The 16,142-nt window shown below is 36.3% G+C and overlaps 1 protein-coding gene across 7 annotated transcripts in view; it reads left to right on the top strand.

Moving 5' to 3' along the window:
• DGKB (diacylglycerol kinase beta) overlaps positions 1 to 16,142 on the top strand; it is a 749,649-nt gene that overhangs the window by 184,585 nt on the left and 548,922 nt on the right. The gene's annotated exons all lie outside the window — the stretch shown is intronic.

Raw genomic sequence — 16,142 nt, 5'->3', positions numbered from 1 at the left:
TAACTTAGCATCTATAAATGATCTGGCTCCAAAATTTGATGCCAACCTACGCTTCTGATGTTCTGTTTGGCTTGACCTTCATGCACATGCATAGATGATGTTCCATTCATATGGATTTCCTTTTCAATCATCAGACAGTCTTCATGCCTTTGCTCATAATGTGCATTTGCTGGGGATGTTCTTTCTCAGTGCATATCAGATCCAGTCAGTCTACACTTGAGGCCTAGCTCATATCATGAATCCTCTTGCCGTCTCCTAATCGGATTTACTTGCTCTCCTTTCTCTCTCTCTCTCTCTCTGTCTTTTGGCCTGTGTCACACTTTTGAAGTGGAATTTGTTCCTGGAGTGTGTGAACTCAAAGTGTGTACTCTTAACCATTATATTACAGTGCTTTCATGTTTTAGACATTCAGATTACATTAGGATCTTAATCACAGCAGATTTATGTGGCATAGGTCCTACGAGTATTCATTTCTAAAATTTTTGCAAGTTGCAAATCATAATACTCTTTAGTTTGGAAACCAGCAATCTAGGTTGACTCAGTAAGCATAGATTGAACTTCCTTTTAGTCTGGCAGCATATAACTTCCCACCCTAACACCTACCGCTGTTTGTGTGTGTGTATGTTTGTGTGTGTCTAAACAGATACTGCTCAGTAAGTTATAGTTAAATGAAATTGTATTGGAGTAAGTGGGTGCTTGAGAAGAGAAAAATAGCATGAATTATTTAAGGCATGAAATGATAAATTCATTAATATATGACTTTAAAATACATTTGGTTTAGGGTTTATAAATTATTAAGGACTTAAGTAGAGTAATCGTTAAGTTAGTTTACATTTACTGAAAATGTATCACTGAAGAGGAATCAGTAGGAAAATAACCAGAAAACAAATAATTGGCATGCAGATAATGAAGACTCACTTGTGTGTTAAAGTTATGGCTATGTATGGTATTAAACTTAAAGCTACTGAACTTAATATTGAAGAGACCCTAAAAATCACGTAGTAAACCTCCCTATAGTGACAATGAAAGCACTAAAGCCCAGAGAGACTAGTTATTAATTATGCCACTAGTTTATTAGCTGTGACTAAAAGGTGATTTTTAAGCAACTATGTAAGTGTTCTTTTTATTTTGAAAAGCTTCCTTTCATTGTTTTTATTTTTGTTTCTCTATTGGGAATAAAAAAGGAGCATAATATATATTACTCCATTATTATAAATGTCACAAACTCCACACAGCTAATTGGTTTTTGCCTCTGCCGTCAAGGCTAATTGAGTAGGTATTAAAATACATAAAATAGTAAAAAATTATGAATTAAAGAAATTCTAGCTTAAATCTCTTTTGAAATATATACTTTCTAATGTTTACTAACAAATTCCGTATTAATACTTAATATCAATGACATACAATACGAAGTATAAAAACACCAGATAGGGAGAAAATAGATTGATAACACCTTGCAAATCTTTTGGAAGAGAGAAAAATTCTAGATATAAAGAATTGCCTTTATATTGCATAATATGCCTCTGATTTGATCTTTTAACCAAAGTCATGTGTGGGCACATAATTGTTTCTATATAAAGGGAAAATTGCATGAGCATAAAAATAGAAGAAGGTGGGCTAAACTACCTTGAAACTTTGGAACAGGTACCCACCTTTGGAAGCTATCAGGTTGAAAAAGTAATTTATTACTGGACTTAAATTACTTTTGCACCTAATAATCGACATCCTTATTATTTTGGTTTTAAAAATAAGACCTATTTGTTCAATGTTTCAATTGATCTTGGGGTTTAACTTTACTTTTGAATTCTAGTAAGAAATAGTCTTATTAAAATATTTAAAGATAGGTATTAATTTTATTAATATTATTCAAATATGTTAAAAGAGATTACCAAGGCAAACCATTTTTATTTTCCAAGGTGGTAATAACTGCCTTTTGTCTTATTTGATTATTTTCGCTATTCCTGTATAATTAATTCTCAACTTCTCTACTGAAAATTCTGGTTTGCTCTTCATTTGTTCTTTTATCTTTTCATTGTTACCATCTCCTTTATTTTTTTTATTTTTATTTATTTATTTATTTTTTACCTTCAAGAGCAAAGAAGACACATTTTATTTCAAGAAAAATGAAATGGAATTTCACAATCACTTGCCCAGATTTCTCTATTTCCGAGGGGAAATAGAATTGGGGTAGAGAAAACTCACCCCAATGTTTGAGGAGAAATGGAGCCAGAAACTTTCTGGGTTGAGCACTTCCTTTCTTAGGAAAGTAAAGTATTAATCTTCAAATGTTTCTGCCAATAGTTGTAATGTTTGCAATTTTATTTTCTTTGAAGCTTGCTCATTTAGGAATAAGTCAAATTCTCTCTCTCTCCTTGTGTGTTATCCCTAAAGTCAAGCTAATCACAAGTAAGGAAAGAACTTTGGTTCATTTAGGCAAGCAAGATAGGTTTGCACAAATACAGTTCATTGAATTTAGAAATTATTAAACTCCCATTTTTTAGAATCGAATAATACTTCTTTAAAAGTTGCTAAACAAAAAATGGCCATTCATTTTTGAAAAGTTGTATGCACAAATCTATTACAAAAGAAGAAAATTAAAACTACTATTTCCAAATTTAATTTGGTTGCTATAGAATTTTTCTTCACATTTTCTAATAACAAAATTTATAGTGGTCATTAGCATAGTGCAGTGGTTAAGAGACTGAAGTCAGATGACCTGGGTTCAAATCCTAGTTCTGTTGTTCTTAGATACTTGATTTTGGACAAATTATTCCACCTTTCTGTGCCTCAGTTACCTTTTCTGAAAATGTAGTTGATAACAGTATTTGCCTTTTAGGGCTCATTTAAGGATTAAATTTGTTAACCCAGATTAAGATTTTAGGACACTGCCTTGCACAGAGTAAATTTCTTTTACTTAAGTTGTTATTAGTAGTTACAGTTACAGCATCCCCCAGTCTGGTTCATGGGTTACATAGGTTAAGGGTTAATGGACTTATATGTTGGTCCAGCAAAAAGAAATTCCTTTTTTTTTGTAGATAATTATTTTTTATTGAAGGGTAGTTGACACACAGTATTACATTAGTTTCAGGTGTACAACACAATGATTCAACATTTATATACATGATAATTCTAGGTACCAGCTATCACCATACCACGTTGTTACAATATTTTGACTATATTCCTTATGCTATACATTAAATCCCGGTTACTTATTTATTTTACAATTGGAAGTGTGTACTTTTTTTTTTTTGTGAGGGCATCTCTCATATTTATTGATCAAATGGTTGTTAACAACAATAAAATTCTGTATAGGGGAGTCAATGCTCAATGCACAATCATTAATCCACCCCAAGCCTAATTTTTGTCAGTCTCCAATCTTCTGAAGCATAACGAACAAGTTCTTACATGAACAAATACTTACATAGTGAATAAGTTCTTACATGGTGAACAGTACAAGGGCAGTCATCACAGAAACCTTCGGCTTTGCTCACGCACTATGAACTATAAACAGTCAGTTCAAATATTAATACTCATTTGATTTTTATACCTGATTTACATGTGGATACCACATTTCTCTCTTTATTATTATTATTTTTAATAAAATGCTGAAGTGGTAGGTAGATACAAAACAAAGGTAGAAAACATAGTTTAGTGTTGTAAGAGAGCAAATGTAGATGATCAGGTGAGTGCCTGTAGACTATGTGTTAATCCAAGCCAGACAAGGGCAATAAAACATCCAAGTATGCAGAAGATTTCTCTCAGAACAGGGGGGGTGAGGTTCTAAGCCTCACCTCTGTTGATCCCCAATTTCTCACCTAATGGCCCCCCTGCGACTGTGCCTGTCTTAGGTTGTTCCTCCCTTGAGGAATCTTACCCGTCTTTGGCTAACCAGTCATCTTCCGGGGCCATACAGGGAAATGTTAAGTTGGTAAGTGAGAGAGAAGCCTTATTGTTTGAAAAGGTTAGCTTTTTACTTCTTTGCATATTTATGCCCTGGCTTCTATGCCCAGCATTTTTCTTGAGGTATCTTTACCACTTGGAAGAATTATGAAACTCGGTAAATTTGATATGAGGCATGAATTCTATTTAAGGGTTGTAATTAGGAAGGAAGAATAAAAGCTATAGAAGTAGCAGGCGGAAGAAAACATGGGAAGATTGATTATTTCTTTGACATATCTTCTTGTACAGTAACTTCAGCATGTATAGGTTTTAAACTACTACTTAAATTGCGCACACACATTAACATAATAGGAGTATAGTTACATAACCAAAGCATATCTGTAATTACCAGCCATCTCCAGTGAAACCAAGTAAACCAGTTAGGCACCTTAGGCATTTGTGAAAACTTATCTATGATATGGTGGATATTGTCCAACTGAACTTGAACAGTCTGAGAGAAATCAGACAAATTAAAACAACCCATTCCTGGGGACTGTTCACATCCCATATGTTCTTTTTTCTTTTTTTTTTTTTTTTTAGGAAAGCAAGGTACAGGCTTTTATTTAGAAATAAAGTGAGATGAAAGAGCTCCTGGCTCATGCCAGGAGGGGACAAGAGAGCCCCCCATATGTTCTTTTAATAGTAAATAGTCTGTAGTTGTAAGATTTTGGAGCACTACAATTTGCACTTCTCCTAATTCTTGGTTGAGTTCCAACAGTATAGATCCAGTCAAATTTGTTGTTTTACTGTATGCACAGGCCAGCTTAGATATCTTCTTCTTCATTCCCATGGCAAGTCCAGGAGCTGGTGGGATGAGTGCATCTATACCTGTAGCAGTGCGTGGATCTTTGTTGGGGTTTTTTGATGATCATCTTCTGGCATGAGTCTTCCAGAGAGTGCTGATGTTGGAAGTTCTTTTTCATATCGTATCTTAGTTCATTTTCGGGGTAGCCAAATTAGGCTTTGATCCTCTGTATAAACACAAACAGACCCTTTGCCTACACTTTTATATGCCCTTTATACCCTTGTGTAGAACTCATTGGAGGTCACCACACAGGAACTGCCTTTTTTTTTTTTTTTTGGTATCATTAATCTACACTTACAAATATGATGAATATTATGTTTACTATGCTCTCTGCTATACCAGGTCCACCCTATATACCATTTTACAGTAACTGTCCATCAGCATAGCAAAATGTTATAGAATCACTACTTGCCTTCTCTGTGTTGTACAGCCCTCCCCTTTCTCCCACCCCCCATGTACGCTAATCTTAATACCCCCCTTCTTCTTTCCCCCCCCTTATCCCTCCCTAACCACCCATCCTCCCCAGTCCCTTTCCCTTTGGTACCTGTTAGTCCATTAGAACTCCATCTTGAGTTCTGTGATTCTGCTGCTGTTTTGTTCCTTCAGTTTTTCCTTTGTTCTTATATTCCACAGATAAGTGAAATCATTTGGTATTTCTCTTTCTCTGCTTGGCTTGTTTCACTGAGCATAATACCCTCCAGCTCCATCCATGTTGCTGCAAATGGTAGGATTTGCCCCTTTCTTATGGCTGAGTAGTATTCCATTGTGTATATGTTCCACATCTTCTTTATCCATTCATCTACCGATGGACACTTAGGTTGCTTCCAATTCTTGCCTATTTTAAATAGTGCTGCAATAAACATAGGGGTGCATTGGTCTTTCTAAAACTTGATTGCTGCATTCTTAGGGTAAATTCCTAGGAGTGCAATTCCTGGGTCAAATGGTAAGTCTGTTTTGAGCATTTTGATGTAGCTCCATACTGCTTTCCACAGTGGTTGAACTAACTTACATTTCCACCAGCAGTGTAGGAGGGTTCCCCTTTCTCCACAGCCTCACCAACATTTGTTGTTGTTTGTCTTTTGGATGGATGGCAGCCATCCTTACTGGTGTGAGGTGATACCTCATTGTAGTTTTAATTTGCATTTCTCTGATAATTAGCGATGTGGAGCATCTTTTCATGTGTCTGTTGGCCATCTGTATTTCTTTTTTGGAGAACCGTCTGTTCAGTTCCTCTGCCTATTTTTTAATTGGGTTACTTGTTTTTTGTTTGTTGAGGCGTGTGAGCTCTTTATATGTTCTGGACGTCAAGCCTTTATCGGATGTGTCATTTTCAAATATATTCTCCCATACTGTAGGGTTCTTTTTTTTTCTATTGATGGTGTCTTTTGCTGTACAGAAGCTTTTCAGCTTAATATACTCCCACTTGTTCATTTTTGCTGTTGTTTTCCTTGCCTGGGGAGATATGTTAAAGAAGGGGTCACTCGTGTTTATGTCTAAGAGGTTTTTGCCTATGTTTTCTTCCAAGAGTTTAGTGGTTTCATGACTTACATTTCGGTCTTTGATCCATTTTAAGTTTACTTTTGTATATGGGGTTAGACAATGGTCCAGTTTCATTCTCCTACATGTAGCTGTCCAGTTTTGCCAGCACCATCTGTTGAAGAGACTGTCATTTCGCCATTGTATGTCCATGGCTCCTTTATCAAATATTAATTGGCCATATATGTCTGGGTTAATGTCTGGATTCTCTAGTCTGTTCCATTGGTCTGTGGCTCTGCTCTTGTGCCAGTACCAAATTGTCTTGATTACTATGGCTTTATAGTAGAGCTTGAAGTTGGGGAGTGAGATCCCCCCTACTTTATTCTTCTTTCTCAGGATTGCTTTGGCTATTCAGGGTCTTTGGTGTTTCCATATGAATTTTTGAATTATTTGTTCCAGTTCATTGAAGAATGTTGCTGATAGTTTCATAGGGATTGCATCAAATCTGTACATTGCTCTGGGCAGGATGGCCATTTTGATGATATTAATTCTTCCTAGCCACGAGCATGGGGTGAGTTTCCATCTGTTAGTGTCCCCTTTAATTCTTCTTAAGAGTGAGTTGTAGTTTTCAGAGTATAAGTCTTTCACTTTTTTGGTTAGATTTATTACTAGGTATTTTATTTTTTTTGATGCAATTGTGAATGGAGTTGTTTTTCTGATTTCTCTTTCTGTTGGTTCATTGTTAGTGTATAGGAAAGCTACAGATTTCTGTGTGTTGATTTTGTATCCTGCCACTTTGCTGTATTCCTATATCAGTTCTAGTAGTTTTGGGGTGGAGACTTTAGGGTTTTTTATGTACAGTATCATGTCATCTGCAAACAGTGACAGTTTAACTTCTTCTTTACCAATCTGGACTCCTTGTATTTTTTTGTTTTGTCTGATTGCCATGGCTAGGACTTTCAATACTATGTTAAATAACAGTGGGGAGAGTGGGCATCCCTGTCTAGTTCCCGATCTCAGAGGAAATGCTTTCAGGTTCTCGCTGTTCAATATAATGTTGGCTGTCGGTTTATCATAGATGGCCTTTATTATGTTGAGGTACTTGCCCTCTATTCCCATTTTGCTGAGTGTTTTTATCATGAATGGATGTTGAACTTTGTCAAATGCTTTTTCAGCATCTATGGAGATGATCATGTGGTTTTTGTCTTTCTTTTTGTTGATGTGGTGGATGATGTTGATGGACTTTCGAATGTTGTACCATCCTTGCATCCCTGGGATGAATCCCACTTGGTCATGGTGTATGATCCTTTTGATGTATTTTTGAATTCGGTTTGCTAATATTTTGTTGAGTATTTTTGCATCTACGTTCATCAGGGATATTGGTCTGTAGTTTTCTTTTTTGGTTGGGTCTTTGCCTGGTTTTGGTATTAGGGTGATGTTGGCTTCATAGAATGAGTTTGGGAGTATTCCCTCCTCCTCTATTTTTTGGAAAACTCTAAGGAGAATGGGTATTATGTCTTCCCTGTATGTCTGATAAAATTCTGAGGTAAATCCATCTGGCCCGGGGGTTTTGTTCTTTGGTAGTTTTTTGATTACCGCTTCAATTTCGTTGCTGGTAATTGGTCTGTTTAGATTTTCTGTTTCTTTCTTGGTCAGTCTTGGAAGGTTGTATTTTTCTAGGAAGTTGTCCATTTCTTCTATGTTTCCCAGCTTGTTAGCATATAGGTTTTCATAGTATTCTCTAATAATTCTTTGTATTTCTGTGGGGTCTGTCGTGATTTTTCCTTTCTTGTTTCTGATACTGTTGATTTGTGTTGACTCTCTTTTCCTCTTAATAAGTCTGGCTAGAGGCTTGTCTATTTTGTTTATTTTCTCGAAGAACCAGCTCTTGGTTTCATTGATTTTTGCTATTGTTTTATTCTTCTCAATTTTATTTATTTCTTCTCTGATCTTTATTATGTCCCTCCTTCTGCTGACCTTAGGCCTCATTTGTTCTTCTTTTTCCAATTTCGATAATTGTGACATTAGATCATTCATTTGGGATTGTTCTTCCTTTTTTAAATATGCTTGGATTGCTATATACTTTCCTCTTAAGACTGCTTTTGCTGTGTCCCACAGAAGTTGGGGCTTACTATTGTTGTTGTCATTTGTTTCCATATATTGCTGGATCTCCATTTTGATTTGGTCATTGATCTATTGATTATTTAGGAGCGGGTTGTTAAGCCTGCATGTTTTTGTGAGCCTGTTTGCTTTCTTTGTACAGTTTATTTCTAGTTTTATGCCTTTGTGGTCTGAAAAGTTGGTTGGTAGGATTTCAATCTTTTGTAATTTTCTGAGGCTCTTTTTGTGGCCAAGTATGTGGTCTATTCTGGAGAATGTTCCATGTGCACTTGAGAAGAATGTATATCCCCCTGCTTTTGGATGTAGAGTTCTATAGATGTCTATTAGGTCCATCTGCTCTACTGTGTTGTTCAGTGCTTCCATGTCCTTACTTATTTTCTGCCCAGTGGATCTATCCTTTGGGGTGAGTGGTGTGTTGAAGTCTCCTAGAATGAATGCATTGCAGTCTATTTCCCCCTTTAGTTCTGTTAGTATTTGTTTCTCATATGCTGGTGCTCCTGTGTTGGGTGCATATATATTTAAAATGGTTATATCCTCTTGTTGGACTGAGCCCTTTATCATTATGTTCTGTCCTTCTTTATCTCTTGTTACTTTCTTTGTTTTGAAGTCTATTTTGTCTGATATTAGTACTGCGACCCCTGCTTTCTTCTCGCTGTTGTTTGCCTGAAATATGTTTTTCCATCCCTTGACTTTTAGTCTGTACATGTCTTTGGGTTTGAGGTGAGTTTCTTGTAAGCAGCATATAGATGGGTCTTGCTTTTTTATCCATTCTATTACTCTGTGTCTTTTGATTGTTGCATTCAGTCCATTAACATTTAGGGTGACTATTGAAAGATATGTACTTATTGCCATTGCAGGCTTTACATTTGTGGTTATCAAAGTTTCAAGGTTAGCCTCTTTAGTATCTTACTGCCTAACTTAGTTTGCTTATTGAGCTGTTATGTACACTGTCTGAAGATTCTTTTCTTCTCTCCCTTCTTGTTCCTCCTCCTCCATTCTTCATATGTTGGGTGTTTTGTTCTGTGCTCTTTCTAGGAGTGCTCCCATCCAGAGCAGTCCCTGTAAGATGTCCTGTAGAGGTGGTTTGTGGGAAGCAAATTCCCTCAGCTTTTATTTGTCTGGGAATTGTTTAATCCCACCATCATATTTGAATGATAGTCGTGCTGGATACAGTATCCTTGGTTCAAGGCCCTTCTGTTTCATTGCATTAAATATATCATGTCATTCTCTTCTGGCCTGTAGGGTTTCTGTTGAGAAGTCTGATGTGAGCCTGATGGGTTTTCCTTTATAGGTGACCTTTCTTCTCTAGCTGCCTTTAAAACTCTTTCCTTGTCCTTGATCTTTGCCATTTTAATTATTATGTGTCTTGGTGTTGTCCTCCTTGGATCCTTTCTGTTGGGGGTTCTGTGTATTTCCGTGGTGTTTTCGAGTATTTCCTCCCCCAGTTTGGGGAAGTTTTCAGCAATTATTTCTTCCAAGATACTTTCCATCTCTTTTCCTCTCTCTTCTTCTTCTGGTACCCTTATTATACGGATATTGTTCCTTTTGGATTGGTCACACAGTTCTCTTAATATTGTTTCATTCCTGGAGATCCTTCTATCTCTCTCTATGTCAGCTTCTATGCGTTCCTGTTCTCTCGTTTCAATTCCATCAATGGCCTCTTGCATCTTATCCATTCTGCTTATAAACCCTTCCAGAGTTTGTTTCATTTCTGTAATCTCCTTTCTGGCATCTGTGATCTCCCTCCAGACTTCATCCCATATCTCTTGCGTATTTCTCTGCATCTCTGTCAGCATGTTTATGATTTTTATTTTGAATTCTTTGTCTGGAAGACTGGTTAGATCTGTCTCCTTCTCTGTTGTTTTCTCTGTGATCTTTGTCTGCCTGTAGTTTTGCTTTTTCATGGTGATACGTATAGTTTGCCGAGCTAGGACGAGTGACGGCTGGAAGAACTTCCCTTCTTGTTGGTTTGTGGCCCTCCTCTCCTGGGAGAACAGCGACCTCTAGTGGCTTGTGCTGGGTAGCTGCGCACAGACAGGGCTTCTGCTTTCTGTCCGGCCGCTATGGAGTTAATCTCCGCTGTTGCTGTGGGCGTGGCCTGGCTCGGGCCTCTGCTCCAGAGTGGTGGAGTCGCGTTGGAGGGGGAGCAGCCAGGAGGCTATTTATCTCCATAAGGGGCCTCCCTGCTCCCTGCAGCCCATGGGATTAGGGTGCCCAGAGATCCCTGGATTCCCTACCTCTGGATTGTGTCCTGCCCTGCCCCTTTAAGACTTCCAAAAAGCACCCACCAAAACAAAACAATGACCACAAAAAAAAAAAAAAGAAAAAAGTCTTTAAATTGAAAAAATAAATAAATAAATAAAAAATGGCTGCTTGTTTTTCTTTATTCTCTGGCCCCAGCCTCAGGCATCTGCTCACCGGTCTTGCTGCCCTGTTTCCTTAGTATTGGGGTCTCTATCCCTTTGAGACTTACAAAAAGCTCTCGCCAAAACAAAACAGCAAAAAAAAAAAAAAAAAAAAATGGCCGCTCGCTTTTCTTATGTCCTTCAGTGCCAGGCCTCCGGTACCCGCTCACCATTCTTACTGCCCTGTTTCCCTAGTATCCAGGGCCTTGTGCATGCACTGTGTCTGCGCTCTGGTCTGGATGGTGGGGCTGGGTGTTCAACAGTCCTGGGCTTCCTCTCCCTCCTGCTCTGCCTTTTCTTCTCCCACTGGGAGCTGGGGCGAGGGGCACTTGGGTCCCGCCGGCTGAAGCTTGTATCTTACCGCCTTTATGAGGCACTGGGTTCTCGCAGGTGTGGATGTGGTCTGGATGTTGTCCTATGTCCTCTGGTCTTTATTCTAGGAAGAGTTGTCTTTGTTATATTTTCATAGATATATGTGGTTTTGGGATGAGAGTTCCGCTGCTCTACTCATGCTGCCATCTTGGCTCCCAAGCCCATCTCCTTTATTTTATTTGTTTGGTCTTTCAGGTAGCATTATTTCTGGTTGTTAAAATTCCAAGACAGAATTTGGAACTACTTTTTCTCTTATGTCTTGTTTTTAACATCTGGAACATGTTCTGTGTCTATGATGAGTTAGTTTTTTTACTTTTTCTAACATACTTTGAACTTCCCAGAGTTCATTTTATTCTCAGCATGATCCTTCTATGCTCCTGTTCTTACTTCATGGTTTGAAACTTTTCTCTTACTTAAAAGGTCTCCCACCCTACTGCTTGTTTTTTTTTTTCCAAGTTACTTTGTTTAGGAAGGACCGTTTGAATGTCATGGGTAGGTGGGTAGAGAGGTGAGGTTTAAGTCTGGCTCACTGGAGATAAGGAAGGGGACATATACTCTCAATATTCAGTATACAGACTTTCACACAATTCCCCTCACTATGGTATCATACCCCTACCATTAGAATTCCTGAGTATGCTAGGCTCAGATTCCCTGTGGGTTGACTTTTACAAAGCTCTAAAGTTCAGCCTTCTTCTGGATTGGGAATACCCTCAGGAGTTAAGTGTGAGGGATAGCAATTGAGGATCTAACTTCTTTCCATGAAGATTATCAATTTTCTAACTCATCATCCTTTCTGTGTAAATTTTGCTGCCTCTTCACTACGAGCTCAAGTTCATGTTTCTCAGGTTTCTAAGTCAATCACCAGGTGTTTTCCAGCTTCTAAAATTTGGTTAGTCTTTTCTCCTCTCACATTTTCTTTGAGCTTGTGAATTCCTCTTTCTTTACTGTTGTTATCATGATACTTCGGTAGAAAACCAAGGTAAATATATGTGTTCAGTGCTTCATAATTTGCCTGATACCACTACAATTTTAAATTAGGAAAGTAGACTTATTTCTGAAAATCATAATCCCTCTTATCTGAGAAAGAAATCTTATCTGTGAAATATCAAAATTTCTCTCTCTTATCCAGGACCAATGGAAACTTTATCTTGATTTCTACATGGTGAATATTAGAATTTATGGTACTTAGTGCTCAATATATGTATACTATTTTTATTCGTGCTCTTATTTCTCACTAGAACTTAACAGTTCTCCAACTTTCTTGATGAATTAGACAGAATTCACAGACAGTCATTAACTTCCTATTCATGTGTATAGAAACCAATATTTAAAGGAAGCTTCTACTTCAGACAATAGTAAAGTAAGTGTTTTCAGACCAGCTTTCTTATTGGAAACAACTCAATAATTTGGACATAATGTTTATTTAAAACTGTGTTTGGAAGTTTCAGGGAATTGACATGGCAAGTTGGATTGGTGGGACAAATTTCTGAAAGAGGGGAGCCGAGCTAGCACTGGACAGTTTTTAAATTATAAATTCTTGAACAATTGAGAGGCTGACAAGCTAAGTATTATTAGTAAACTGATCTTGGAGGGGGAATCTTGAATTCCAATCTTTCTAGTAAGCATATGGTGGTCTTTAATTGTGATTTAAAATTTCATTTTCTTTATGATTGATGATATTGATCATTTTATTATGAATGATCGTGATCATTCATAGATCTTGACTTTTTAAGTCTCTGCTCAATTTTTTGCCCCTTTCTTAAGTGATTTTTCATTTTATTACTGAGCTACAGAGTTTGTTCCTATGTTCTGGAAAGAAGTTATTTGTCAGATATATGTTTTCTGAAAATTGTTCTAGTCAATGGCTGGCTTGTTTATTTTCTTTTTTTGATTTTATTTTGATGAGGAGAAGGTCTAAATTTGATAAAGTTTAATTTATCTATTATTTTTTTGACTCATTGATGGTTCATGTTGGCTTCTCTTAATGTGAAGAAATTAAGGAAATAAAGGAGAAAACTTTCTGTTCATCTCATTAAAATAGTTATACTATATTATCATATTCCACGTCTATTCACAATTAAAAATATAACAACCAAAGCAGCAAAAACTCTTAGCTAAGTGTACCAACAACAAACTCCCAGCGAATTTCATATTTAAGAGTGAAATATTGAAAGTACTCCCACTGATATTAGGAACAAGACAAGAATGACCAGTATTTTAAGTTTAACTCAGCTTTGGGTTGATGATCATTACTCTTAGCAAAAAGGCATGAGAAATACATAGAAATTATGAAGATAGGAGGAGAAGAAATGAAAAGTCATCATTTTGGACTGCATTATAATTTACATATAAAAATCCAAAGTAATCTGTAAAGTATTTGAATTAACAGATAAGTTTTACAAAGACTCTAGATACAAGATAAAAGTAAAAATCACTTATAATTCTATATTATACCAACATATAACAAAGAATGAAAATCTAAAAAAACTAAACATTCATAATACATCAGAATTATTAAATACCTAGAAATAAATCTTGAACACATATTTACAAGACCTCTGCCAGAACACAATGAAACATTATTGAGAGAAACTAACAAAAATCTAAATAAAGAGGAATATAACATGGTTATATTTTCTTAAGAATCAATGTTGTAAAGATTCTCCCCAAATAGATCTATACATACAGTGCAATCTCAGTAGAAATCTACCATGTGTTTCATTTTGTTTTATCCCCAAGGGGGTAGTTGGAAAATATTTTTCTAAGTGTCATGTGTAAATGCAAAGGTCCAATATAGCCAAGACTGTCTTGAAGTGTAACAATGTTATATATGTGTTTGTTTGCATATCAAGATACTTTTAAAAGCTGCAGATACTAAGAGAATGTGGTATTAATGCTGTAACAGACAAACCAGTGAAACTAGAATAGGGAATCCAAAAACTGAACCTAAACCTATGTGAATATCTAACCTTGACAAAGTTGGCACTACAGAGAAAGTAAGATCATCTTTCCAGTAATAGTACTTGAATAATTGGATAATGGATAATTTCATACTGTTCTTTTTTGTTGTAACAAATCACCCCTAAAACTTAGTGTCTTAAGACAACAGCATTCATTTACTTATCTCTTATTTTTGCAGCTGGGTAAAAATTTTAGAATAAGCTTAATTGGGTATTCCCAACTGTAGGTCTCTCATGTAATTATAGTCAGGCTAGAACTGGAACAGTGGAGATCTGAAATATCCTGGGAATGTTCAATCCTGTCTGCACATTAAACATACTAAAATTATCTCAATCTCACTGGTAATCGGGAAAATGGACATTAAAATTTCAGCAGCATATCACTTGGCCTCCACCAGAATGGTTTAAATTAGAAAACCATTGTTGGTGAGGAGCAACTCACATTCTCACACAGTGCTGTTGAGAATCTAGTTTCATAAAACCACTTTTGAAATCCATTTGGCAATATTGATAAGGCTAATATTTGTAAATCCTAAGGCCCAGACATTACTTTCACTGGTTTATTAACCAGCTAGCAAATGTTCATCTAAACATGAAGACCATTTTACAAGGAGTTTTATAGCAGAATTATTTGAGACAGCAGGAGCATTAGTGGAAATAGCAAATTGAAGGCAACCTAAATATCTCTCAAGTTTAGGATAAATAAATTGTGATTTTTTATACACTGGAATAATATGCAGACAAGAAGATGTAAGAGTTAATGCTACTCACTACAATACCATATAGCTGAAGATTAGAAACATAGTATTCAGTAAATATGCTAAATTCAAAAGAATGAATATAGAAGTCAAAATACAGGGTATCTTTGGGAAGGGGAGAGGAGTAATGATGTGGGAACAAGACAGAGGTCCTTTTCTATTAGCAGTTAGTTAGCCTTTTGCAAATCCTTGCCTTATTCATGGTACTTAATTTATCCTCTGAGTGGTATGTGAATTCTTATCACTTACAAAAATACTTTTACTATTTTCTGTTGTACTAGAAAATTTTGGAATGTTTACTATCTATGTCATGGCAGGTTTCTTTTTCTTTCTGAATTTTTTATTCCCATTTACTGAATATTTGAGGGAAAATAACCATCCTGGTTTACAAATGAAGGTATTTACTTCTTTAAGCCAGACGAACATTATTTCACTTAACTAAATAGGTATACATTCTCCCCTTACATTTTAACATCTTTAATATCTGTTTGCATTTTGCAATAAATAGAACATAATAGATTGTCAGCATTTTTTCATTTTAGTGATATGTAGCCTAGTTTTGCATCTTATAAATAAGCATGTATTAGAATTGATAAAATATAATACTTATTTTTAAATACAAAAATAAAAGTTACAGATATGTGGTCAAGGACATATAATTATGCCCCCTAGTTATGAATATTTCTATTTAATATTATAGACCCCAAAAGTCAAGATTCTCCAGGATGTTGCACAAACCCAGATGAAACCCTCTCCCAGTCCTCTGTTTTTACAGCTGTGTCATTCTCCTCTGTTTATCTCACAACGGCACCTGCAACCTTTTCTGTAGCCTGCTGGTGGTGTGTGAATTATACAAGGGAATCCTCAGGCCAGTGATGGACCTGCTTTCCCGAGCTCACTGCCACCAAGCCAACACTCCTTTTCCTTACTTGACTAAAGAGTGGTTACCCTATGAAAGTACATCCCAGATTTAAACAAACGTATCATTATAGTCATAGTTCAAATGCATTTTATGTCTTGTCCTCCTCATCAGAAAAAGCCCCTTATTTTGCATAACCCTTTCTTTCTCACACTGCTTGGGGATCAGTTATAACAAAAGCTTACATTTGTGCAGTGATCTATGTCTTTTATATTGCTTTTGTGTATATCACCTCATCTCATACAACTTGTCTTATGACAGGGTGGTTATTCTCATTTTACAGATAAGACAGTGTTTGACTAAGCTCGCATAATAGTGGATGGTGGATTCCAAATTATAAATGTTTTTCAGACCTTTGAACCAGTTGTTTCTTCTTGTCCACTCTGC

This window comes from Manis pentadactyla, chromosome 7, assembly GCF_030020395.1.
Source record: "Manis pentadactyla isolate mManPen7 chromosome 7, mManPen7.hap1, whole genome shotgun sequence".
In the NCBI taxonomy this organism is placed as follows: Eukaryota; Metazoa; Chordata; class Mammalia; order Pholidota; family Manidae; genus Manis; species Manis pentadactyla.
Note: the sequence above shows the minus strand (reverse complement) of the source record. Positions and strands in the feature narration are given on the sequence as shown.